This window comes from Rhipicephalus sanguineus, chromosome 10, assembly GCF_013339695.2.
Source record: "Rhipicephalus sanguineus isolate Rsan-2018 chromosome 10, BIME_Rsan_1.4, whole genome shotgun sequence".
Lineage (NCBI taxonomy): Eukaryota > Metazoa > Arthropoda > Arachnida > Ixodida > Ixodidae > Rhipicephalus > Rhipicephalus sanguineus.
The window spans coordinates 62,422,064-62,447,775 of NC_051185.1; the positions used below are offsets into that span (position 1 = coordinate 62,422,064).

General features: G+C 42.5%; 1 protein-coding gene across 1 annotated transcript in view; it reads left to right on the forward strand.

Moving 5' to 3' along the window:
* Positions 1-25,712, forward strand: part of LOC119406430 (zinc finger protein OZF-like) — a 102,169-nt gene that overhangs the window by 32,668 nt on the left and 43,789 nt on the right. The window contains exon 3 of the mRNA XM_049420096.1: positions 21,614-21,748. The gene's annotated coding sequence lies outside the window, so the exon portion shown is untranslated. The remainder of the gene's footprint in view (positions 1-21,613; positions 21,749-25,712) is intronic.

Sequence of the window (25,712 nt, forward strand, 5' to 3'; positions counted from 1 at the left end):
ATGTTTTTGATTTAAATAAAGAATTTCTTCAGTTCCCTGTTAATGTACAGGGGGGATGGAAACAAACACGAACAGAGTGGCATCTGCATGCTCTGCTACTTCGCATTTTTTTTCAGACGGTTGTAGCCTGGATGGTAATAAAAAGCCGTTAGTCATTCATGATACAATCAAGAACCATTCTAACATCTTTTTAGGTCAGAGCTCGATGAAAACAGTGCACCATGCTGTCCGCATTTCTTTCAATCGCCCCTGTACAGTCAGGTCTACCCATTTGTCAGCATGAGTATTTAATTCTTTTAAGCATTGATGGTAGGTGGGGCTTATTTGACATATTGAAGCAGGCAGGCATCGAGCCTGGCTACCACAGGGCCAAAATCTACATCTTGAATCGTTACAGATAGGCAGCATGTCCATCACATTGAAACATTAAACAGGCAAGAAATTAGTGCGTGTCTACTAAAATGAAAAGGGAATGTGCATTTTCTAAGGATGGCCCAAGCTATGAGCCTGATGAATTTTAGACATATGGAAAGTTTGTGCACGTTTAGTTAATATATCAAGTCATTTTTCCTAAAACTAGACTTTTTGCACTTGCAGTCATGTGAATGGACAAGTACTTCTGCATGAAATTTGGCGTGCTGCTTTGCTGTATATTTATCTGTGCAATAAAACGGGATAGCTGAAAACGGATGGTAGCTTATACTGTGGACAGTTGTTTGGAAACTATTTGTGCTGTAAGTAATATTTCTGGATACTTTTATGATAGCTGACTTTAACATGCAGATATTGCTGTAATGGTGGCTCAGTTCACGTGCTTATGTGCCTACAAAGTTGCATTGGATTTGTGCAAACTGTTCCTTCGTTATGACTCGTGACATATCGGCCAGATAATTGGCAGTTTTCATTAATATAAAAAATGATTTTATTGTTTTAATAATTTAAATAATTTTAAATACCTTAGCGTGACAAAACAAAAGTAGCACAGTAACTCCATATAACGTTTTTTTTTTCTCAGAGGTGGTGGCATACTTTAAGTATCATACCAGTATCAGAATCGCATCGAAATCGGACCTATTTGTTGGGTGCAGGTGTTTGCATATATTCGCCATAATATCTGTATACGGAGAGATGGGAAGTTGTTCAAGGCACATGTTAGATCTGTGTACTGTTACCTCTACAGACACATCTGGCTTAGATAGGCCAAGTTATGAAATACTTTTCTTAAAAGTGTAGCAACCATTCTTGCTTGCCTGGTGTTGCAGTCAAGTTTCATGTAGTATGTGACACATGGTTTTCATCACCTTCCTGTTCTGCTTTTGGCTTTATAGGTTCCTCTTTTTGGCATCCCTGGAGCAGCACCGGTCACTTGTGTCTGCAATTCCAGCTGCATTCCTGCCGACAGTGCAACTATGTGACCAAGGACAAAACCAACATGAAAAGCCACTTTTGCAAACACGGGCAAGCCCCCTTCCGTTGTCACTTGTGTCCGGCCGCATTCATTGATAATGCTTGTCTCACAAAGGAAATTCTTACCAACACAGGAGAGCGCCCCTTTTCCTGTGTTCACTGCAATGCATTCTTTTTGCAGAAAGACCGCCTCAAAGACCACATGTCCCTGTCGTCATTCTGAGAAGAATCCCTAGGGCAGGAGCATTCATTGGTGCAGAAACGAAAGGAGGGTTGATTGATGAATCAAATTTTTATGGTTGAAAGTAACATTCAAAGTGTAAGAAACAGTTTCAAAGTGCCTTGGCAATTTAGTTTCTTACAGCTTATTGCGTTCAGAGAAATCTGTCACTGGAATCGTTATGAAAGTGTACGGGGTTGAAGCAGTGGGTAAAAACTAAAGTGTGCGTGTTTTAGTGCTTGTTAGGGATTGAAAGGAAGATGTCACAGACATATTTGGGATATCCAACAATGCGCGATTCCATAAGAAGCATTTGCTGAGAGTTCTTCACAAGTTTACAATCAATATAAGAACCATTTTGTTGCTTATGCTGATTGCCTTGAAGGCCAGTAAAGGTATCTTGTTTTGCAACTCTTGTTTTCTTTATCTTCTGAGACCATTCACACAACTTTCTAGACACAATACTTTTCCTTTGTCCACTGCAATGCATACTTAATGCGCAAAGTGAGTCTCTAATACCACATGTGCACGGGGCAATAAAGATGAGTAAAAATAGAGACGCATAAGAATGCAATAAAATGTTGACAAGATCTAAGTTTCTTTTGTTTTTTAGGTTTTGTTACCACCTTTTAAGATTTGTAGATTTAATTGATGTTTTGAAGTGACTTCGAGATGCCTGAGATTGTGAACATGTCTGTGCTTTTTGACTGGGACAGACGCCTCTAAAATTCACGTAAAGCAGGCTTCTCCACGATATCATTGCATGTGAGGAGAAGCTTGCCTAAGGGCACCTTCGTGTGTGTGTGTGTGTGTGTGTGTGTGTGTGTGTGTGTGTGTGTGTGTGTGTGTGTGTGTGTGTGTGTGTGTGTGTGTGTCTTCGTCCCAACTAAAAGCATGACATTGTACAATTCCAATGGTAGTCATATGCTATTCTGGAGACAAAATGTCGAAAACAATTATTAGCTTGACTGTGAGAGATTTAATCTATTGCAGTTCCTGTTTTTTTTTTTTAGTACTAGTTCGTCGCTGCACACATTCAGCTTACAAATATATATATGTGTGTAAAAAACAGTGTGTGTGTGTGTGTGCGCGCGCGTGCGTGCGTGCGTGCGCAGATCATCCTGACAAGTCTACGGAAGCCTTGGAAGGCTAACAAGGACGAAGCAAGACAACTCGAAGCTGTATTTTCTCATTTTGCCACCGAAAGCGCGGTGCACACGCCAGTACGAGCGTTCATGGGTTCGGGCACAGCTACGGGAACACATGCGCACAAATGGCTTCACGAAAAGTTAAGTGCCTAAAACGAATGTCAGCAATTTTCAAAGAAATAACATAGAATTCATTGCTCGCGATATGCAGTCTCAGAATATACACAGCCATTTGCCTACTGTGTAAGTCTGATGCTTATCGCACTTTCAAAAACGAAAGCGCGTCCAATTCGAAACCGAAACTTCACGGTGCCGTCTTTGTTGAGGTCAGGACACTGAGAGTGTTCCCCCGTTGCAAAGGGGCAGGCCGCCAACTTATCATCATCATCATCATCTGTTTATTTTTTGCCCATGTGCACACACCTTTTCGCCCTTCCTCCGTGTCCATGTGGGATGTACGGACGCGCCGCTTTCATTTTTTGGACTCCTTAGAAATCGTGTTTGGCGTCTGTGAAGTGACAACGTGTCTTTGACGTTCCAGAGATTCGTATACGTCGATGAACAAACTCGCGGAGATGTCACGTTTGTCATTTGAGACGTCAGTGACGAGTGCGGTCGTGATAGCCGCGCGGAACGTCGAACGCACACAGCGGATGACCAAGCTGCGCAGGTGACATACTGCCGTTTGTTTTCTTTGCCATGATCTTAATAACTGCTGCATGTCACTTATTTCTTGTTGTGATAAATGGTGTGCGCGTCGTTAGATTCTGCTGCGCTATTGGCCTCGAGGCCCACCACTGGAAACGCCGGCGCCACCGTCGGCGTGACGTGCTTGGCAGGATCACGTGGTCTCAGCGGCCGCGTCGGCTGCCTGTGGCGCACTGCCGCGTGCTTTGAAAACGAGTTTCAAGTCCCACATGCGCTGCGGTTCGTTCAAATTCGGAAGTGTTCTCTCATTTTCTACTCAATTGAAACCATTGCAATAGAGTGGCTGCCTCCGAAGGCGACGAACATGGGGCTCTACCGCTCGGTGCCGCAGTGCCGCGCTTACGCAAAGGAGCCCAGTGTCAGCCTGCACTGGTAACCGCGGGACAAGAAACAGCGTGAAGCATGGGTTGTAAAGCTAAGAACCGACAAGTAGCCATCCGCTACGAGTCTTGTGTGCAACGAGCACTTCCGCGACGAAGACTTTTGTTACTACGTCGGGCCTGCGATGTTCGGTGAGTAGCAGACAGCGCGCACTGACACGATGGCGCGCGCACTTTCCGCCGGCAAATGATGCTTATCTGCCACAGGATGGTAAAAGCGCTACCTTTTACCACGTGCGATGCCATCTCAGAGCCCTCCAATGCGATCTCTTGATCGTTGGCCCCATGCTCAGCGTCCACAAAATCGGCAGCAGATGCGCAAGTCATTGTTTAGATACGTTGAAATAAAAAACGCACAGGGTCCCTTATGTATTCGTTAAAGATGACTAGAAGGCGAAAGCCATCTTCTTCTTGTCAGTCGATGTACTGATTCTCCCGCGCCCCCCTCCAAAAGCGTTCTGCACCTAACGCGGTTTTGCACGACCTCCGTGACCGATCACGTCATAATGACGCTACATAATGACGCTGTTACGTCACATTATGTGACGTCATAATGACGCTACACATTTTGGCGATCTGTGACGTCATGATGACGTCATATGGTGACACCATCACGTGACGATTATTTTTTGCATCACTCGTGTTGGCGCCGCCGACGCCGGACGCCGACAGGCAACCTTCCTATTTGATGAAAGCAAAGCTACATAAATTTTGCATTGCCTCCGTGATCGGCCCACCGGCCAACCCCATGTATTTTCTTGGAGACATTTATTTACGTGGGAAAGATGCCACCCTGTTGGCGTTAGACACGACGATGCTGCCAAAATTGCTGGGGTACACGCCGAATAATTGCTATCCTGTTTTGCGGCTGCTGGTTGCTGCCATACCTTCTATTTTATTCACCGCTATTTCAAGTTCATGTGGGTCCTAGTTCACAGCCGACGTGTGCAGAACAAGTCCGGCAAACGTTACTGTATTTTCTTTCTTTTCCTAGGCGTCGCGTGCTACTACATGCTCGGTCTCGTAGACTGGTTCTCCTTCCACTAGTAATCTCGAAGTGGTGAAGCTTTGGTCTATGAATTTGTTGATGACAGAGAGCGGCAAGTTCACTGGAATGCAAACGGAACGATAATTAAGGAGCATTAAAAAAGACGTCGCATTTGCTCACGTTTTGTGTGAGCACCAAACGAAACGAATGCGCTGAATAAAGAAACAGAAGCAGCGGCATTTGCCAGCTGAGAAGACCGATCAATACGCAGTGCGAGACAACTTGTCAAATGACATTGAAACGTACACGAATTTAGAACGAAAAAAAAAAAACACTGAATCGTCGGGACGGCAGATCACAAAGTTGCCATGCGCACCGAAGCCGCAGTTGTAAGGAAATTGTTTTTGAACTACTTTGATAGCGTCCGCGCAACAGTAGTTGTTTGTTTACTCACAAATGCTCATATTTTGCGGCCTAAAGTTCACAGCGCGGTGCCAAAACGCGCTCGTAGCAAAAGCGAAAGGGAGTGTCTAGCGTTACGTCTAGACGTAACGGTACGAGCCGTTGCAGTTACGTCTGGACGTAAGAATAACGAGTCTTAAAAGTTACGTCCAGTGTGGCAATACAAATACAGCCCGTTAGACCTACCGAACCGATTGGTCTCAGTGGCGCAGCGGCTAGCGTGTCGTGCTCGGAACTGCGAGGACGTTGGTTCGAACCTCGCTGCTGCAACTTTTTTTTTTTCTTTTTCTTTTTTTTTTTTTTTTTGTCTCAGGTGTTGCTGAAGTCTGTTGCCAGAGAAGCGCGACGCGGCTCTTGGGTTACGTACACCTCCGCCTGCCCCGAAGGGGCAGGCTGCGCGGGCTAAACAGCGCGTGGCCGCGACAGCGGCCAGTAGCGCGTGACCGTGATCCTGCCAACCGGCCATTGAGCGTTAGCGAAATGGCCGCACTCGCGAAGCGAGGGCGAAGCCACGATTAGGTTGCCGCGCCCGAAGGGCGCAGAGGGCCTTCACTGAGCAAGAGGAAAATAATGTACTCACGTTTGTGGAAAGCCACATGACTAGAGTCCCTAGATTTTCCCTGCTCTTCAACAGGGAAAAATCTAGGGACTTTAGTCTGGACGTAACGATAGCGGTGACTACAGTTACGTCTGGACGTAACCCTAGCAACAGCCAAAGCGAAACCATCAGTACGAACATACATGCAGACGCTCATACATGAAGAGGCACCGTCAGTCGTCGCGAACCCGTGCGATCGCTGGCTTGAGGCTTCTTTCTGTTATGCTCCGTTTGGTTATACAGGCAGTCTACTGTAACGAGATATTCCACATAGTTTGCACTCAGCGAGTGACTACCTTTCACGCAAGAAGCCGGTTCAGGGGTCTCCAACTCGGTGACAGCGCGAAGCGGACGTGCTCGGTTTTCTGCCAAGAGACAGCGACTGTAGACTATCTTGTGCTTTCAGTTCGTCGAAAATGATTATTTTGACAGTAAAGAACACAGTTCATTTCGAAAGTACTTACAGAAATGCCCTGGAGGGCTTCCGCGAGGCGTTTTTGTAGAGCGCCGACAGCAAAACCAATGGGGAGTGCGCCGGCGCTATCCTGCCTAGCACGCAATCGAGGCGCGTCCGATAGAGGGCGACCGATATATCATTTGGACGGTAATCTTGAATGTGCTGCATGTCATTGAAATACAAGGAAAGTATGTAATGAATGCATTATTGCAGCACTAAGGTATGAAGCTCAGTTGAAAGTCGTGGAATATAATTTGGATGCCGTCGCGCTAAAAATGCACACGGCCAAAATAACCAGGGAGACGTCCGCACAACACGCGTGACCGCGTACCTTAGCTACAACCAACACTCAACATTGCTTGCACCTGTTGGCTTTATTTGTGGAGTAACGGTTACGGTTCTGTGTGTTTGTAATCCCGGTCGAACCGCAGCTCTGTGCGTCTCCCTGGTTCTTTTGGACCATGTGCCTATAGCCTAGCGTTGCAACCGGTATCGAAGTCGTGCAATGACATTAATAAGCCTGTGTGCCAGTCTTACGAAGGATAGTTATTAGGGGTGTGCGAATATTCGAAATTTTCGAATATTCGTCGAATATTACATTCGAAATATTCGTATTCGATTCGAAAATCGTGTATTCGAAAAGTTTCGAATATTCGATAACTTCGAATATTCGAAAAATTCGAATATGCGATTCGATTATCATGCATAAAATAACTCGTCTTCGACATTTCTGCTGCGTTCGTATCGCTGAAAACGTTGCCGAGAGGAGCGATAAACATCGTAAGTACACGGAGGCACGATATCTGCCTGCGACGAGCGCCCCAATACGTACGATTTATTGCTGGTGCATCTCCGACGTGCAGCGCTGTTGGCGATCATGGAACCGTACATTTTCAATATTATGCGGCCGTAACGTGCCGCACTACCACTCGTTCACTATGCGGGACCACTTCTAAAGAAAGACAGTGACCCATGTGACTGGTGGCGGACTGTAGGCACCTTCAGATACCCCAGTCTGGCAAAGCTTTGCCCCATGTACCTCCCTATACCAGCCACTTCTGTTCCAAGCGAGCGTGCCTTTTCAGTGGCAAGGGGGGGGGGGGGGTGTCTCTGTTTATTTATAACCCTGCCTTATTTATAACCCTGCCTGATCATGTGGAGCAACTCATATTTCTTCGTGATAACATGTATGCATTACTTTCATTGCGCCGTGATATTTGCTTGTGTTGTGATGTGCATTGTGCTAGCCTGAACATTGTGTTCTGGAGATAGCAGTACATGTTGTGTTGCCAGTCAGGCTGTTCATGTTCTTTTTTTTTAAATAGCTACATGTTAAATAAAATATTGTTACTGTGGAGGCATTTTTCCTTTGATATTCGATATTCGATTCGATATTCGAAGGTGGATATTCGTATTCGATTCGTATTCGAAAAAATTAATATTCGCACACCCCTAATAGTTTTAACTCGAGAAGCATAAATCTTGTACGTGTCGGAGATGCGCATAAGACACGCATAACTTTCAAAGCACCAGACATTGGCATTTATTTGTCACCCTTACAACAGCTCAGTCAGTGGTTTCCTTAATAATTAAGGAATTTCTCGTCAGAGCTTAAGTTTCAGCAGGGCTTCTTTATGCCTTTTATTTATTTCTTGGTATTAGCAATTCCAACAGTGACTTTGCAGTCTGTACATGCCTCTCTGCAGACTGAGAAAAAAATAATCGTATTGGGTGATCAGTTAATGTGAAAACATGTTAGCACCTTGGCATACTGTGTTGTTTCGATGCAGCTTATTTATAACCCTGAAACGGTTTTGACAATTCTTTACAAAGGTATTGAGCTATTAGGGTGACTTGTTCAGATCAGATGCTGTGCATAACGATTCAGATGCTCATGCATAACGTGTATGTATTGTGTGTATGTTCACAGCTGCAATGGCATAAATTCAGACATTCGAGAGGAAAGGAAAGAACAGCAGCCAACACAGTCTCACAATTGATGTTTATTACAGGGCAATGAACAATTGATGAAGCACAACAATCATGTGGTCTCAATCCCTCTGCGTACAGAAACGAATGCCATGAATGGCACACTCCAAGGTTTCTCAAATATTTTAAGAGTCCACATCAACTTAATATTCGCCTTTAGTATCCTTTCAGTTACAGCGGAGGATGGTAAAACACAACAGTGGGGAGCATCTTCTCTGTGCCGTAACCATGGGACGTCGGCAGGGGGGTGCAAAAGGGGCACTTGCTCCTCTCAAGCCACACCAGCTACACCCGACCCGAGCTACACCAACGCTTCTCCTCCCTTAGCAGCGATGCAACACTGGTTTGCACCCCCCAAGACAAAATCCTGTCGACACCCATGGGTGTAACCTCTTCTCTGAATGTTCTCTTGTCTGTGCTGTCTTGTCCTATTTCAACGTATCTTGATTGTATCTTATGTGCAAGCATATGGTCTATTGGCTACTGTTTGGAGGCATGTGATAGTCATGCCTATGCATGTGCTTGAATGTGCTGAGTTTGGGATAAGTCTATACTCTGGAAAAATTGGAAGATAATGGAAGCCTGGTCTCGGCAACAGATGCCATCCAACGAGCATAATGGAGAGGCAATATGAAGCAGTGCCATCGGCTGGGTAGTGTTGCGGTTGCCCACCATCACAACATTTCAAGGTTACGTCATTTTTAAAATAAGAGTTGGGGATGTTGCAGTTGAAAAAATGAATGGGGACAGCAGCAACAACGGATCCTTGACCTGGCTCCAAGGTTGGCGTCAGCAGTGTACTTATTTTCGAATCTCATTTTTCTAGAAGATCAGGTGACTTACTTATTATGAAATGTCGCACTCAGGTTCTATTAGAAAGCTTTCGACAGTTCTCACTCATCGCATCTATAATCCATTGAATGAATGCTGGGAAAAGGTTGTTGAAAGATGTGGTGTGTCACGGAGGGGCCATTAAGGTACTTAAGCTTGATGAAGTAGTTTTGGCATAACTGAAGAATTTGTTTCTTGAACGTATGTGGCGGCATGTTGGTAAGTGTTGCTATGCATCCCTAGCGTGAACCTTTGTTCATTCCATATTTATACGAATTACAGAAAACGGTTAATCATATACAATTTTTTCCTTCACGATGAAATACTGCCTGAAGAGAGTAGAATAATTAAACATTACTTAAATGTAATAGACTGCATTTGCGTTATTTCTTCCCCAAACCTAGTATTCCAGCAAATAGAGTGAGCTATCCTGTGTCCTTCAGTGCATCCTCTGCAGTGCTTCCGGTACTGTTTTTCACTAAGAATTGTTTTTGAAAACTTGTATCTGTCATCTTTCCTTGTTTCATAACAAAAACACCAGCAACAAGCAACAACACTGAAAGCTTGCTTAATATGCATGCAGGAAAGAGCTGCACCGCGTTGCACTACGATGTGCATGAGATTTTATTTACTCGATGGCTCAAATCTGACATTCTTTGTCCACCTTGAAATGCACCTCTTCATTGTTACTGAGTCTTAAAGAACGCACTTCCAAGAAGTCCAGCAAAAGGTGCAGAATGTTACCCATACTTAATTTATTGGTTTCAACATCCAATGTGGTCATTGTTGTTGAGCCAGAGCAGCACTTGTTCAAACAACCGACCAACAAGCAGTGCTAAGATGACAAAACAAATTATGGGCACACTGATCTGTTTGAGCACTCGCATCCTATATGCTGCTGCTTGGTACAAATGTTGATGTTCTATTGCATATTTTCTGCCAAATACTGGTGCTGAAATTGATTTTGCCCACTACATCTTTTGCCTGACTAATGTAACTGGTTGCCTAAATGTGTGATAAATTCCAACGATGGAAAGTAAGGTAATAGATCACAAGTAATTTGTGACGTGCAAGTCTAGATGACTCCAAGTGTAGAAGTATGTGTGGGTGCACTGTGAGTGTTCTGGCTGGTCTTAAAAGTGATCTCTGTGCTATTGCAGATGTGCCCGTTTCTTATACGAGACATCTAAGAACTTCCAAGCTTTGGATATTGCCATAAGTGCATCATTGTTTCCTCTTCACAAAAAATTATTAGCTTGCTTTTCCTTGCTGCTATGCTGTTAGATTTTTACAGCGAGAGCTGTTATGAGATCATTTCAACTGGTCGTTTCTGGCGCCGTAGTTGTCTGCCGCCGCAGGTGTCCATAACCGCTACTGCAAGGTATAAGAAAAAAAATCGAAATAAAAAAAAATATCCAAGATGGAACGGGGTTCGAAGCTGGGCCCTTTGTGTGGGAGCCCAGTATTCTACCTCGGAGCGATGCCGGTGCCTTGAAACTGCTTTGCAAGAAGACCCTATACAGGCTTCATGTCGGGAAGGAACCACATTAACATGTGTAATATAGCGTGGTAGAAGAGTAAAATAACAGCCAGGCAGTCACACAATGCGAATTCTGTAACCAGGCATCACACAATGCGAATTACGCAACGAGAGGGTTGTTGAATGCTTCCAACCCATTACAAAGGGATCTGCCATAATTCTCCATCGTCATTAGCCACAGCATCAACAAAGTGCACATAATGCCTTCAGGTGTTTAGCGGGAACCACGATTCTCCGCAGAATGACAAAAAATGGCATAGTGGCTGCTTCCCTATACTCACAAAAATTATGATTTATAGTGTGGTGGTTTCCTTGCAAGTGCACTTGTATTGGTTGCCAAGGAAGCCCATAAGTCCCCCATGATCCATTTCCTCAGGTTCTCAATAAAGTTCTCTCCCCCCTCTCTCTCTTTCTCACGTTAACATATGTTATGTAGCGAGGTGGGAGAGTCCAAGAGCAACTGGGCGTCACGCAATGCGAATTACGTAACTAGTGGGTCATTTAAAGCTTCCAACCGATTACAAAGGGGTCAGCCATAATTATTCATCGTCATCACTTGTCGCCTCAACAAAGTGTACCTAATGCCTTACAGATGTATAGCTGGTACCTCGCTTCTCCGCAAAATGACGAATAATGGCGTAGTGAGTGTTTCCCAAGTTCACAAAAGTTATGATTTATGGCGTAGTGGGTACCTTGCTATTGTACTTGTGTTACTAGCCCCAAGAGAGCTTACAATGGACTCTAGAAATGCCATTCTTCCAGCTTTCGCTGTGACTGTGCTGCGTTTTCTGTGCAGTCCTAGCGTTTTTTTTGTGTGTGTGAATTTAGATTATGATGGTAGCGTGACTGTTCATACGCTCCTCTCTTCGATTGGTCATATAGAAACATGTGAAATCAGATACTTGTTCTTAAATCTGGTAGTCCATCGATATTGTGAAGAATAAGGCTCACCTCACTGCAGTGTTTTAAGTTTCAATCAGTGTAAAACAAATTGTGTTTGTCATTACAAAGCATTCATTCAGGCTATGTATTTGGTAATGCACACTTTTGACTTCACAAGTCTATTCAACAGAGCACATGCTCATGCAAGTTTAGCTTGCACAATAACTGACCTAAAAAAATTTCAGGCGAGTTACTGCAGCAATTAGTAGTGGCATTTGCTTTCATCATGTAGAATCTTGAAATGTTTTTGAAATAAGTTTAAAGCAGCAGTCATGTGTTACTTCCTTGTGCATTCGGCCCTGTCATCCTTTGTGTTTCTATTCTTGTGTTATGCTTTAAGTGAACAAGATATCAAAACTAACATTGATGAACTAACTGCATTCATTTTTTTTCTTTACTGTGAGCTAGGAACAATCGTTTCCTATATGGACCTTAATATGACTGTTTCACAGTGCCAAACATGGCACCGTATTTACTTGGAAAACAAGATTATCCCAGGTTCATTTATATCCCGTTCCTCATTGCCTGTATATGTCACTCCTTGCTCTTGGTGCACTCGTTATGTCTTTGAAGAGCATGGAAAGGAATTTTGAAACTTGACATTATTACGGAAAAGATAGAAAGCCGAATATTTTCCCAGAGATATAGTGATACTTGGGAAGTTAAGCACGTTCTACTGTGGAGACTAACAAGTTATTCTCTATATCCCTTGCATTTAACAGAAAATATTGGCATGCAAAGAGGCGCGTCCTTATCATGGATATAATTTGTTTATACCATAATTGTCCACATTTTAAAAAATAAGTGACTATAAATTTGCTTTTTTCAAGATGATACTGACTGCAGTTATGAATTGCTGTCTAAAGAGAGTACTAATATAAGAATCAGTAAAACGTGGTGCATTGCCTTTTGCGTTATCACCGAACCTTTACATTCCAGCATATAGAATGAGTGAGCCCATTTCTCAGAATCCTCTGCAGCCATGCACGTGCTGTTTATCTTGACTGACAAATGTCTTTCAAAACTGGTGCTGAGCAGTCCTTGTTTCTGTGTGTAAACCCAAGCAACCACACTGAAAACTCTTTCAATGTGCCCATGGGAATGACAGACAGCATTGTATGAAAGTGTAGTGCATAAGATTTATTTACTCTCTGGCTGAAGTCTCGCATGTGTGTTCTCTTCGAAGCGCAGCAAGGACACCTTCTCAACGTCCTAATATATGAAGGAAAAACTGTATACATGTTAGGTTTTCTGGCATCTGCACTTAATGCACCCATCATCATTTAGCGACTGAAGCTCTGTTTATTATAGTCTGCCGACATATGGTGTGCCAATATGAGGAAACAGATACTCGACACGTTGGTTTGGTTTACTAGGCATTCATATCCTACATGCTGCTGCATCGCACCACCACAGATGTTCAATTCCATACTTCCTTCCAAATTCAAGTGGGCAAACTTGTATTGCCCTATGTATAGAGCTTGTTTTTTCAAAAAAATATAAATAGTTACATCAAATTAGTTATTAAGATTAGTTATTAAAGCAGTAGTCACTCAATTACAGTACTAAAAAATGTAATTGATTGAGGAACTTCTAACGATCAAACATAGTTGATGCCAAGGGCTAAAGTTTGTTTGAGTGTACCGTGCTGTTTATGCTGGCCTTAAAGGTGTACTGACACGATTTTGAAGTGCAACAAAACGCACGTTTTTGGTTTCCTTGGCGTGTAGTGTTAACGCTCTCCCCACACCGCATCCGGGAAACACGTATAAATATTTAAGTTTGATATTTAAAGTTTTCATCTCCCAGCATCTGCAAGGCAGCTTCACCGCATGGAGAGCCCTATGACGTTTCAAGTCGGCTGACTTGGTTTGCGAAATCTGGGTCCTGCATGCAGCCTAAATCCCAGAAATTGCTGTCGGAGGCACTGGACGACAGTTCACCCATCATGAACCACGTTCGACTGACAGCAAAGGACAGCAGGTGCATATTTCGTGGGTTGCTGTCTGCCCGTGACGTCACGGGCCGACTTGACACGTCACTATGAAGCCGCCCTCTCGAAACCGAAACCGAAACTGCTGGTTGAAAGAAGCGGTATTAAAAATACATGCAATGCATCCCCAGGCATCAAGACACTCTTTTTAGGGTTATCGACACCCGTGCTTTCATTTAGAGCAACAATCCGAAAATTTTAAAAATTCATGTCAGTACTCCTTTAACAGTGGTCTGTGTGCTGTTGCAGATGTGGCCATCCCTTCTATGGAGAAACCAAGAAGTTCCATAATTTGGATATTGCCAGAAATGCATTGCACCAGCCCCTTCTTAGAAATGATTCACTATTTTACGCTTATGTTGCAGCCTAATATGCTATTAACATCAGATTTTGATGGTGATATGACCATGTCTGTGGACTAGTGCAAAGGTTTGGGTTATATTGAAATGACTGAAATTGACTGTTTACTTTCTGCTCTGTTAGTCACTTGAAATTGGGAAGAATGTAATGGATTTCGTTGTAATGTGAATGTTTCAATCATCAGTGTAAAGAAATTCTACCCATCTTACAAAGCCCTGGTTCCGGCTAGGTATTTAATAATGCACATCTTTACACATCTGTATGATGTGAAAGAAAGTTATGTATATAGGTTACTGCAATGCTTCGTATTGGCACTTTGATTTTACACTGCAATATGTAAATGATGTTAAAGTAACTGTACAATGACAATCTCGTGTTGCTTCATTATGCATTTCACCCTCTAAAACCTTTGTGTATATGTCGGTGTTGTTCTTTCAGACCAACAAAATCTTGAAGTTGATATTTGCAAACAAACTTAATTTATTTTTTCTCAGTGCGTCTAACTGAGCAACAACCATTTAAGTTCACTTCAAATTTCTCTATTATCTTCCATCAAGAAACGTTGCAGCATTGTTAATTAGATCATTCATTCTTCTTTGTACGTTTCCCATTACATAATGCTTAAAATGCATTTCATGCCTTGAGCTGAGTTCATTGTTTCATAATATATCGAGGTACTCTGACCATTTTGGCATATCAGGACAGCCTTTTAAGTGCGGATCTATGCATAGCGGTCACCTTCATTCAGTATAATTTCTTATATACTGTCATAAAGTGGAACACCTACTCACGTGTGTGGTCGTGTAACATTATCTGGTGAATAGGCCGCTTTGGATTCTGTGTTATCATTGCGCTTTCATTGAAGCAGTATAGAGAAAGTAGTGTGAAATGCAAAAACTGAACTAGTAAAATAGAGAAACGATATTTTGTGCAATCTATATAAATGTGCCTGTATTTCTGACCACCAAAAACTCTTGTGCTGTTATATATTTTGTAAATATTTTCTTTCCTTTTTTTTCATATTTTCCACTTCGTTTCACATGAACTTCTGTCTCTCATATATTATTTCATATGCATTATGTGTTGTATGATTTGATTATATTGCTGCGCAGCATTATGCGAAATAAGAAAGTACAATGAATTTTTCAATGTGCTGGGGCTTAATGTAGTATTTCCATATTTAAAAAAATTTGGCTGTTTAGGTATAGTAGCAGAATTTCATTTAAATCAGACTCCTCTGCATTTGCAGGAGGTTTTCACATGTATTAAGCAGAGTATTGATGTACAGAGAGATGGGTATTTGTGTAAAAGGTGTTGTGTCTGTGCACTGTTACTGGTGCAGTAACATGTATACAGTTAGTGTAGGGTAAGTGAAGGTAGTCATGTTCTTCACTCACAAGTGCTACAGCCCTTCTTCACTGTCTGGTGCTGTAGTGCAGCTCCGTACAATGTGTGTAACATGAATTACATTGCCTTCTGGTTCTTCCTGTGGCTTTATAGGTTCCTTGTCTTCGGTATCCCATGAGCAGTACCATTCAATCGTGTCTGTACAAGGCGAACTGCAGTCCTGTCGTCAGTGCACCTATGTGACCAAGGCCAGGAGTAACATGAAAAGACACCTTTGCAAACATACGGGCGAGCGTCGCTTCCAGTGCCACCTGTGTCCAGCTGCATTCTCTCAGAAAGCTCATCTTACAGAGCACATTCGCATCCACACAGGAGAGCGTCCCTTTTCCTGTGATCACTGCAGTGCATCTTTTTCGGTGAAATGTAACCTTGTGGACCACATGCGCACTCACACAGGAGAGCGTCCCTTTTCGTGTGACCACTGCAGTGCATCGTTTTCACGAAAAGTGACCCTCATGAGGCACATGCGCACCCACACAGGAGAGCGTCCCTTTTCCTGTGACCACTGCAGTGCATCGTTTTCACTGAAAATAACCCTCATGAGGCACATGCTCACCCACACAAGGGCGTCCCATTTCCTGTGACCGCTGCAATGCATCTTTTTCGCTGAAACAGACCCTCGTTATGCACATGCGCACCCACACAGGAGAGTGTCCCTTTTCCTGTGTCCACTGCAATGCATCCTTTTCACGAAAAGACATCCTGAAGACCCACATGTGCAATTATATTGCGAAGAATCAGCCCTGACAGTCGTGCGTGCAGTGTCAACTTGAGGGGACAACAGGAAAGTTAGTTTATTAATCAGGTTTTATTGGAGGGGGGGGGGGGGAGGTAACATCTAAAGTGCGTGAAATGATTTTCGCATGCTTCAGCAAATGAGTTTACAGAGAAATTTGTTATTGCTAGTGAAAATTTTCCACATGCCTTTGAGTGATTATGCAGCTACGCCGTGATAATATAGGTTTGACATGCCTCAAATGTTGACTATATTTTTTATTCCTATCTATGGGAGCATGTTTATTCGCTTCTTCAATGTAACAGTTTCACTGCTTAAAAGAAGACCAAGGCCATACTGTGAAACTTTTGCTAGTGCCAGTGGTTGATTAGTTACAAAGTTTTGAATCAGGTGTGCCACGGGACAGAGAAGGGACCGTAAAGTAAAACTTTTTTTTTTGGCACCATCTGGGAGCAAGGGGATGATGAATTGCTGAAGTATCCTCTCCCGTTATCTTCCTTATCGAGCTACTGCAGCAGCCAGCTCTCACTTTTTGTTCATCTTAGTTTGCTTGACTTCATGTCATAACTATACTTCAATTAAAACCTAAAATTAGTGCTCTCTCAGCCCTCCTTGGCTTCCCTATTGATTGGCTTCGTTATCATGTCTAATAAATAAACTGGCTCCTCAATCCATTCTCCTTCTCTTGTTCAGCTTCAGTTTTTTTTAGTTATACGTAGATCATTTTCAATTGCTTAACAAATTGAAATATATAAGGCTTCCACGAAGCATGTCAACAATAACGTTATTTGCATCATTCAATGCCTCTAATGTCCTCACAACTGAGGAGCCTCAATTGAGAAACAAGGGACCAACTGCTGTAGTATATTATTCATGAATATCAAAATAACAGAAGCAAGAGCATGCAACCATGTTCTTTTTTTTTAGGAAACGCTATTTTTTCATTCCGATCAAGTTGCACCTCTTGCATCCCCTTCAAAAATTTTGCATATTTTTGTATTTGTAATGAACTTTCTTGCTTCTTGGCGGCATTAATTTCATTCGTCAGGCCTGGCCCACGCTCATCTTGCCATGACTGTTGAAACATCTGGTGGGAACAATACCTAAGGGAACTATATTTGTTGGTAAATGTGGCACAAGACTGCAACGACTTTCCTGCCCACATTGCTATATGAACAAATTGTACCCAGTTTAAAACCGTTTGCAAATCATCATATAATGTGTGAATCATAAAATGGCGTTTTTATTGCCGAGCACTTTTGTAATCTGCTCCTGAAAACCTTCAGGTAGGATCTTGTGACCAAACAGGCTCTGAAATCAAATACATATTGAACAGAAAAATAATTTTTCCAGTAAACTTCAGGAAGTTGTGCACGAATATTTAAAGACAATGCTTGGGTGTGTTTTCCAGGAGCAAGTGTGTTGCAATAACAGCGATTTTGACAAAACGGAAATGAAAAGTGATGGAGCGTTTGTAATAGGTTACTTGTGCCATTACTAGTGCTTTCAAATAAAACTGCTGTGAATGCTTTTTGCGTGTATGAAAACTCTTCATTGAACTTTTCATGCAGGTGTAGCGAGTGCCTTGTCCTTATCTCTTTTTGTCTTTATCAATTTTCTGCCCTGAACATGCGTCATAAACAAATGTGGAGCCGGCATTCACAAACCAGCCTCGGTTATCTTTTGCTTTGCTTGCCAGTTTCATGCACTTATCGCTCATTAAGGGCACGGAAACGATAAGGAAAATGAGAGATAAAGGTACGGTTGGTTTGTGAATATGGGCCCTAATATTTGAAAAGGCAGCATTTACTTTAGCAGTCATGTTCTATGTAAATATTTTTTAAAAAGATGTGCTGAATTTGTTGTTTTATGCTGTGTTTGAAGGAACCATCATTTGCCTCACTCCTACATCTGTATCACAACATGGAAGGAATCTTATAATTGGGCTTTTCTTGTTGCCTTCCTTCACCATACTTTATGTGCTGCCTTTTAATCCATTTTATTGAGCCTATAGCTATTCATTACCAGTGGATGAACTGTGAGATTAAGACACTCTTAAACCCCCTGGCTTTGCCATTGTTCTTATATAACACATATTGAAACTATATGTGCATTCACAGGGTGCCCACACTAACGTTGGCCAACCTCAAGACACAAATAAAAAATCGCACACTTGCAGTTCTGTGGTACATCTGCTTTGGACAACAGTTCGAATTTTGCGCAACAGTCACTTCGCTAGAAGAAAAAGAAGTTATTAAGTATAAAACAATAAAGCAGCACTGTGGCTAACGTTAGCTTGGACCACTTAACCCATTTTTTCTTTCTTAGCAGTAGGTCCTGCCTGCACTGCTTCAGCTTGCAACTGAATTACAAATTTCGACGCAGATTGTTGGTGAATCACTGGGAACTTTAGAGCATGTACCCAAAAAATGAAGCCCAAGGGAGCATACGAACATTAATAAAATTGAAGTATGGCATTTGCAAGTAGTATTTTGAAGTCTTGCTGTTCTATATAACAATCTGAAAAGGTGGCTTTTCAGTCTTGATTGCATAACTTTTGTGAGTGATTCTAGGCAATCATCTAAATCATCTCCAGACAAATAAAAGAATCCATTGCATAAAATTTGTCCAACTCTCCTTCTGTGTTCCTGCAGTAACAATACATACATGCAGATTTCTAATAATGCCCCCTCAAAATTGCATGTGTATCCAAATCTCATATGAAACTCAATCTACACTTGGGACATTGTCAACAGCATGCAGTCACTAGTCGTCAGACAGTGCGCAAGGTACATGGTCATGTGTATTTGTACACATACATGTGTCACATTCAGTTCCTTGTAACTCATTCAAAAAAATAATTTGAGACTGAAATCTAGTGAGATCATTCTGATGTTTCAGAGCTATGCATGCATCACTGGAAAAACTGCAAAGGGGTTGTTTAAAGAATAAACAACTATTGTGACTGTGATAGTTGTGAAAACTCTAATGTGTACAATGGTAGCACACGGACAACATATCAGGTCGAGTAACAGAGTATGTCTGGTGAACATTATTAGAGTAAATTTCTCTTGGCTGCTGATCTGAAGGTCGCGGGTTCCACTGCGGCTGCGGTGGTCGCATTTCGATTGGGGCGAAATGCTAGAGGCCCGTGTGCTGTGCGATGTCAGCGCACGTTAAAGAATATCAGATGGTCAAAATTTCCGGAGCCCTCCTCTATGGCATCTCTCATAATGATATCATGGTTTTGGGACGTAATACTCTAGGTACTATAATGAGAGTAAATTTTTATTCAAGGCGAAGTATGCCCGTTTCAGTCGTTCTTTGTCGTGATTGCAAAAGAAAACGGCCATGTTTTAAACTGGTGGCGTGGATGTGATTAGAGAGTGCACAACAATTTCTTTGTTTCTTTGCAGCCATGGAAATCTTGCAATATCTTGCTCAAGCACATGACAAGCACTTCATGCCATGTCGTGGCATGGAGTTCTTGGGTGCCGTAGGAACCGAACCCGCCTTTTAAAGACATCTTCTTAATAATGTTTTGGCATGCACTCTCACTTGCCTTTGTTTTTTCTAGGCATGGCCTTTCATTTGACTCAAAACTGAAAATTTTCATGTGGTAGTCCTTTAAGATAAAGAAGAAAATACTGAGCGCCCCAATTTGGTCGTCTGAAGATTGAAATCTCATGTACTGCTGTATAGCATGAGTGCTGAAGTCCTCCAATGTAGTTTCCGCCAATTACAAGTGCTCAAATTTGTATTGGCCACTGCAGCTCATCTTTTCAATGATATAAGTTGTGAAATATAGTTAGTTGCTGGAAATGTAATTACTAAAATATAAAACTACTCAGAAACATCATGTTTTATTTTTCCTTTCACCGTGGCACTACTTCAGGAACACTTATTTCCTGAATATGCTTAGGTATAAGCTGGCTGTATTCTTTCCCACCATGAAAGTGGCAAAATTTGCTTGTAACAACTTTGTTATACGTTTTTCTATCATGTTGTGTTAAAGGCTGCATTGATATGCTTAAGGCACCCACACATACTTATTGAGAGACATGTGAGCAAGTTCTCGCAATCCTGCATATCACCAAAGTGAAGCAGTCGTGCACGCTGCTATCAATGTAATAAAACCACTGTTAAAATTCATGTCATTGCAAAATAGAGTGTAAAATGGAGCAATGTGTTGAAACGTTTTTCTTCAAATTAGGAAAAAAGGTGATGCAGTCCCACAGAATCGTAGTGAAAGTGCACTGTGTTGAAACAGTGTGTAAAGAGCATGTGTGTGAGATGGAAAGGAAGTTGTTGAGGAGACGTTGCAAATATCCAACAATATGCGTCAGCACAGAGCGAGTGATTCCACAAGAAGCATATGCTGACAGTTCTTGACAAATTTGCAAGTGATGCAAGAAGTGTTTTGTTACTTATGCTGATTGCTTTAAAGGCCAGTAAAGGTATTTCGTTTGGAGCTCTTGTTTCCTGTATATTCTGAGGCCATTCCCGCAACTTTCTAGACGCAACTTGTATATCAGTTGGTGCGTTAGGTATGCTCATGTCAAGGATACTTTGATGCCCAATATGCGTGTAGTGCTTTGTTAAGTTGATGGGGGCATTCTTCAGTGTAAGCCATTGAATGAGCTTTAACATTTAGGCATGCCACGGTGGCTTTTCAAATGTGGCTGTAATGTATGACCATCATATTCATTCAAAATAGTCGATTACGTATAGCATTAGTATAGCATGTGCTCTAGTGTGTTCATTGTAAGTGATGAAACATTGTTTGGGAAGTAAGCCACATTTAGTATTCTGCAGTATCATCATGCTTTCATTGAAACGCTATAAAAATGTTAACGAATAATGTGCAAAGTATGCCAAGAGATCTGGAGCAAGAATACTTTGTGTTATGCACAAAAGTGTGGCTGTATTTTCCACCACCACAACCTGTGATGCTGTTGTAACCCCTGTAAATGTTTTGTTTCTTATCAAATTTCCCATTTCCTTTTCACATCAACTTCTTTCACTCACAATTTATTTCACATCGTTCATAAGCGTGACGGATGCTTGCTATGTGCATCAATGTATAGGTATTTCTATGCGACAACAAAAGTGTGATATTTAGTTAATGGTCTTGTGCTGAATCTAAAGGCCACACATGAAAATAACTTTGGGTGTTTTATTACAGTATCTGAATTGCATTTTAGTCAGCCATTTGTGTGTTGGCAGCAGGCTTTCGCATGTAAGCATAGTATATATCTACAGAGCAATGGGAACTTATGTAAGACATGTAGTGAATCAGCACACTGTCGACACTGCGAATAAACCAAGTTTAGTTTGTACTTCAGTTGCCAGTGCAGCAGCTTTGATTGCTTGGTGCAGCAGTCTGATTCCGTGTAGTGTGTGACACATGCTTTGCATTGCCTCAGTGTTTTCCTTTGGCTGTCCAGATTCCTCGTCCTTGGAATTGCTGAAGCAGTACTGTTCACTCGTGCCCTTACAAAGCTGACTGCATTTCCGCCAGCAGTGCTCCTATGTGAGCAAGTACGAGACATACATAAAAGCACAGCTTCATTTCCACTTAAGTGACCGCCTCTTGCAGTGCCACCTGTGTCACGCCTGCATTCAGTCAGAAGTGCGATCTCGCAAAGGACATTCGCACCCACACAGGAGAGCATCCCTTTCCCCATGTCCACTGCACGCTTTATGTGCCAAGTGAGCCTCAAAAACCACATGCGCATGGGGCAATAAGTATATGAGTAAAAATAGGGACACACAAGAACGCAATAAAAATGTTGACAGATCTGTGTCTCTGTTGTTTTGTAGGTTTTGTTAGCACTTCTTTAGGTTGCAGTGATAATTGATGTTTTCGAAGTGATTTCGAGATGCCTCAGCGTGGTTGACATGTTTCTCTGTGTTTTTACTGGGACAGATGCGTGCCTCTAAAATGTACGTAAAGCCGTCTTCTCCACGGTATGATAGCACGTGCCTAAGGCACCTTTGTGGTGGGTGTGTGTGTGCTTTGTGCATATAATTAGTCTGCGTTCAAAGTAAAGCACGACCTTGTACAATTGCAGTGGTAGCCATGCATCAGTCTTATGGGTATTTCGAAGACAAAAAGTCAAGGTGAAAGAATTACCAGCTTTTTGACTCGGTGATTTATTAAATCCAATGCAGTTCCTTTCTCGTTTGCTGAGCAGCAGTGCGTCGATGCACACATTCAGCTTGCAATAAAAAAAACACAAAAAAAGCGATGTGAATCATTCTGACTAGCCTACAGAAGCCTTGGAAGGCTAACAAGGACGAAGCAAGACATTTCGAAGCTGTGCTTTCACACATATTTTGCCACACTGAACGCGGTGCGCACGTAACGCGCATTTAGTTCCAGTGTTCAGGCGGCGCTATGAGAACACAAATGCACACAACTGGCATGTGGTTTCACTGAAGAGATTTTCAAGAGACAATTATATTACAGCAAAACTTTGGTTTAGGCGAGCTGGTTCATCGTCGAACTTGTACTAAAACTGCTGCTTGGGCGAGTGTGTGTGCATAAAAATCAAATTCGAAACCGAAACTACTCGGGTTAGCCTAGCCTGCCATAAGACGGCGCAGAAAGCGCACGATTGTGTTTATTCTTTGTCCCATGTGATGGACCACCATGGACACACGCACCACTTTGATGTTGCGGACGCGTTCGAGGAATCTTGTTTGGCGTCATTCAATCTGCATCGTGTCTTGAAGTTGCGCAGATTCGCATACGTCGATGAACAAACTCGCGAAGGTGTCATTTGAGGCGTATGTGACGAGTGCGGGCGTGATAGCCGCGTGGAACGTCGAACGCAAACAATGGACACGAACGACGACATGTGTGCATGGACCGTCAAGTACCAAGCTTCGTAGGTGACGTACGGCCGTTGGTTTTCTTTGTCATGCTCCAAAAGTACTGTGGCATGTTACTTATTGTTGTCAGAAACGGTGTGCGCGTAATTAGGTTAAGGTACACTATGGTGTCTTATTTCGAGCTCCGATGCATCATGTGGGCGCGTAATCTTGAAAATGCGGTATGTCGTTGAAATATAGGAAAGTACGTAATGAATGCATTTTACAGCTCTAACGTATGAAGGTGAGTTGGAAATGGTGGAATATAGTTTGGATGTTGGCCGTCGCGCTAAAAATGGGACACAGTGAAACAACCACGGAGACAGCACAGGTGACCGTGTGCCTTAGCGCTACAATCAGCACCCAGAATTGCTCACACTTGTTGGTTTTATTTCTGGAGGTAAATGTTACGTTTCTGTGTGAGCGTGATCCCGGTCGAACCGCAGCGTGTGTGTCTCCCTGGTTCTTGTTTGACCGGGTACCTTCCTAGCGTTTCACCAGTATCCAAGTAATGTAATGGTCAGTAAGCCATCTTTTCTAGTCTTGCGAAGGATAATTATAACTCGAGAAGCATAATTCTGCTACGTGCCAGAGATATGTGCATTAGAAACCGTGATAACTTGCAAAGCACCCAATATTGGCATCTGTCAACCATGACTAACAGCTCAAGCAGTGCCTTATTTAACAATTATGCGATTTATCGTCAAAGCTCAAGTTTCAGCAGGGCTTCTTTATGCCTTTTAATTTCTCAGTATTAGTACTTCCAACAATGACTATACTATGCAATCTAAGCACGCCCATCTGCTGACTGATGAAAAACATGTTTGCACCTTCGCAGATATGTTGTTTCTTACCTGCGAGGCCATTGCCACCTATGGAGCTCATTTTAACCCTGAAACGCTTTCTACGATTCTTTACAAAGACAGTGGCATTCGTGTGAGTCGTTCAGACCAATAAGAGACCAAGTGCTCCGCGTAACATGTGTAGATTGTTATAAGGCTTCACTCATGTGCATTGCAACAGATTGCCCTGTGCCGCTGAAGTCACTTTTCAGCCGCCCAGGCTTTGGGATCGCTTTTCTTTTTTCTTTCCTCCTTGACGTGGCATTCGGAATATCACCTATGCGACCAGTCTGGTTGTCTTCTTTAGTGGCAGGGTATGTGGTGGCATGCAGAGATCACTGGGAAAATTATGTAGTGTGCCCTTCCACAATTTGTGGCGTGTTGGAAGAGGATCACAGAAGATGGGTTAGCCCTGACCCCTTGGGGAAGAAGTTGAAAAAAAAAAAAAAAGAAGCTTGGTGTTGGAGAAGAGTACCCTTTAATTCCCAATAGCTACCTTGATATGAGGTGGTTTCCTTAATAAAGTACTGACACAAACATTTTACATAGTCTTTTCTTCTGTTGCAATAAGTAGCTTATGACCAACTTATCACGGATCGATAGCTTGTTTGCTAGAGCGCAAGAGTTAATTATTAGGAGACAGTTTTATTGCCAAGTCAGTGTCGATGTCGTGAGGTGGGGCGTTTCGTGCAAAGTTCCGCGACATGCACTTTAATACCGATTTTAAATATGTTCTAGGCAATAAACTGTTGATATTTTGTAGATTATGCGTGTGTGGAGTTCACACAATTATATCCCACAAATTACCACGCCTTCAAAGTGTTGTGTCGATACTGCTTAAGAGGGACACTAAAGTGAAACAACGAATCAGTCTAGATTGATAATTTTACTCTGGAAACCCTAATGCCATTAAATTTCACCATCATATCTTTAACAACAGAGAATAAAATCAAGGTCAAAGTATCGCTGTTAAGTTTCACGACAAAATATCCATGCGTGACATCACAGATTTGAAAGTATTTTTGCTTTTTGGCGACATTGGCCTAACTAAATTTGCTGAAACTTCGCATGTTGTCTCTTGCCTTCTCGGAGGACAATGCACTTTGTTTTTAAAAATTAGAAACGACATAAGTCCTAGCAGACCCCTTCAAAATCTATGACGTCATGGCAATTGGTGCTGGAACTTCAAGGTGGCGTCGCCACCCGCGTTTTCATTTTGAGCGTTTTCTCGCTTACAATATGTGAAAATCACATGTGCGGGTGCAATTTCAGTGCATGTTTTGTACGCTTGCCAGCAGCGGCTTTCTTATATACCACGCACTGCCGCTATCACCGATGTCAGTAGCTCACATCAAGCTTCGCTTGCAAAAAAGATTGGCGAGCTTGCATAAGCCGCACAAGCATTAAAACAGCGAAATCGGACGATTCGAAGACTAATCTGGTTGCTTCTAGGTTGCTTTTAGGTCGTGCTAGGCTTTAGCTAAGTGAGACAAAAATTTGGAGGCACAAAGGAACAAGGACAAGAAGGACAGGACTGGTGCCAAACTAACAACTGTTTTATTGCGTGTTGCCAGCTAGCCCAAGAACGGTTTTTAGTTTAGCTAGGTATGCTAGGTTGTTCTTCCTTGATTAGGAAGAAAGCTATTATGAGAACAACAACAGTGCTGCAGTTGTCCACTGCTGGTGTCTGTAACCACCATCGCACGAAATAAGAAAAAAATGAAGTGAGAAAAAGTTATCACGGATCAGATGGAATTTGAACCCGGGCTCTCTGCATGACAGTCGAGTATTCTACCACAGAGCCCACTGGTGCTTCAAACTCCTTTTG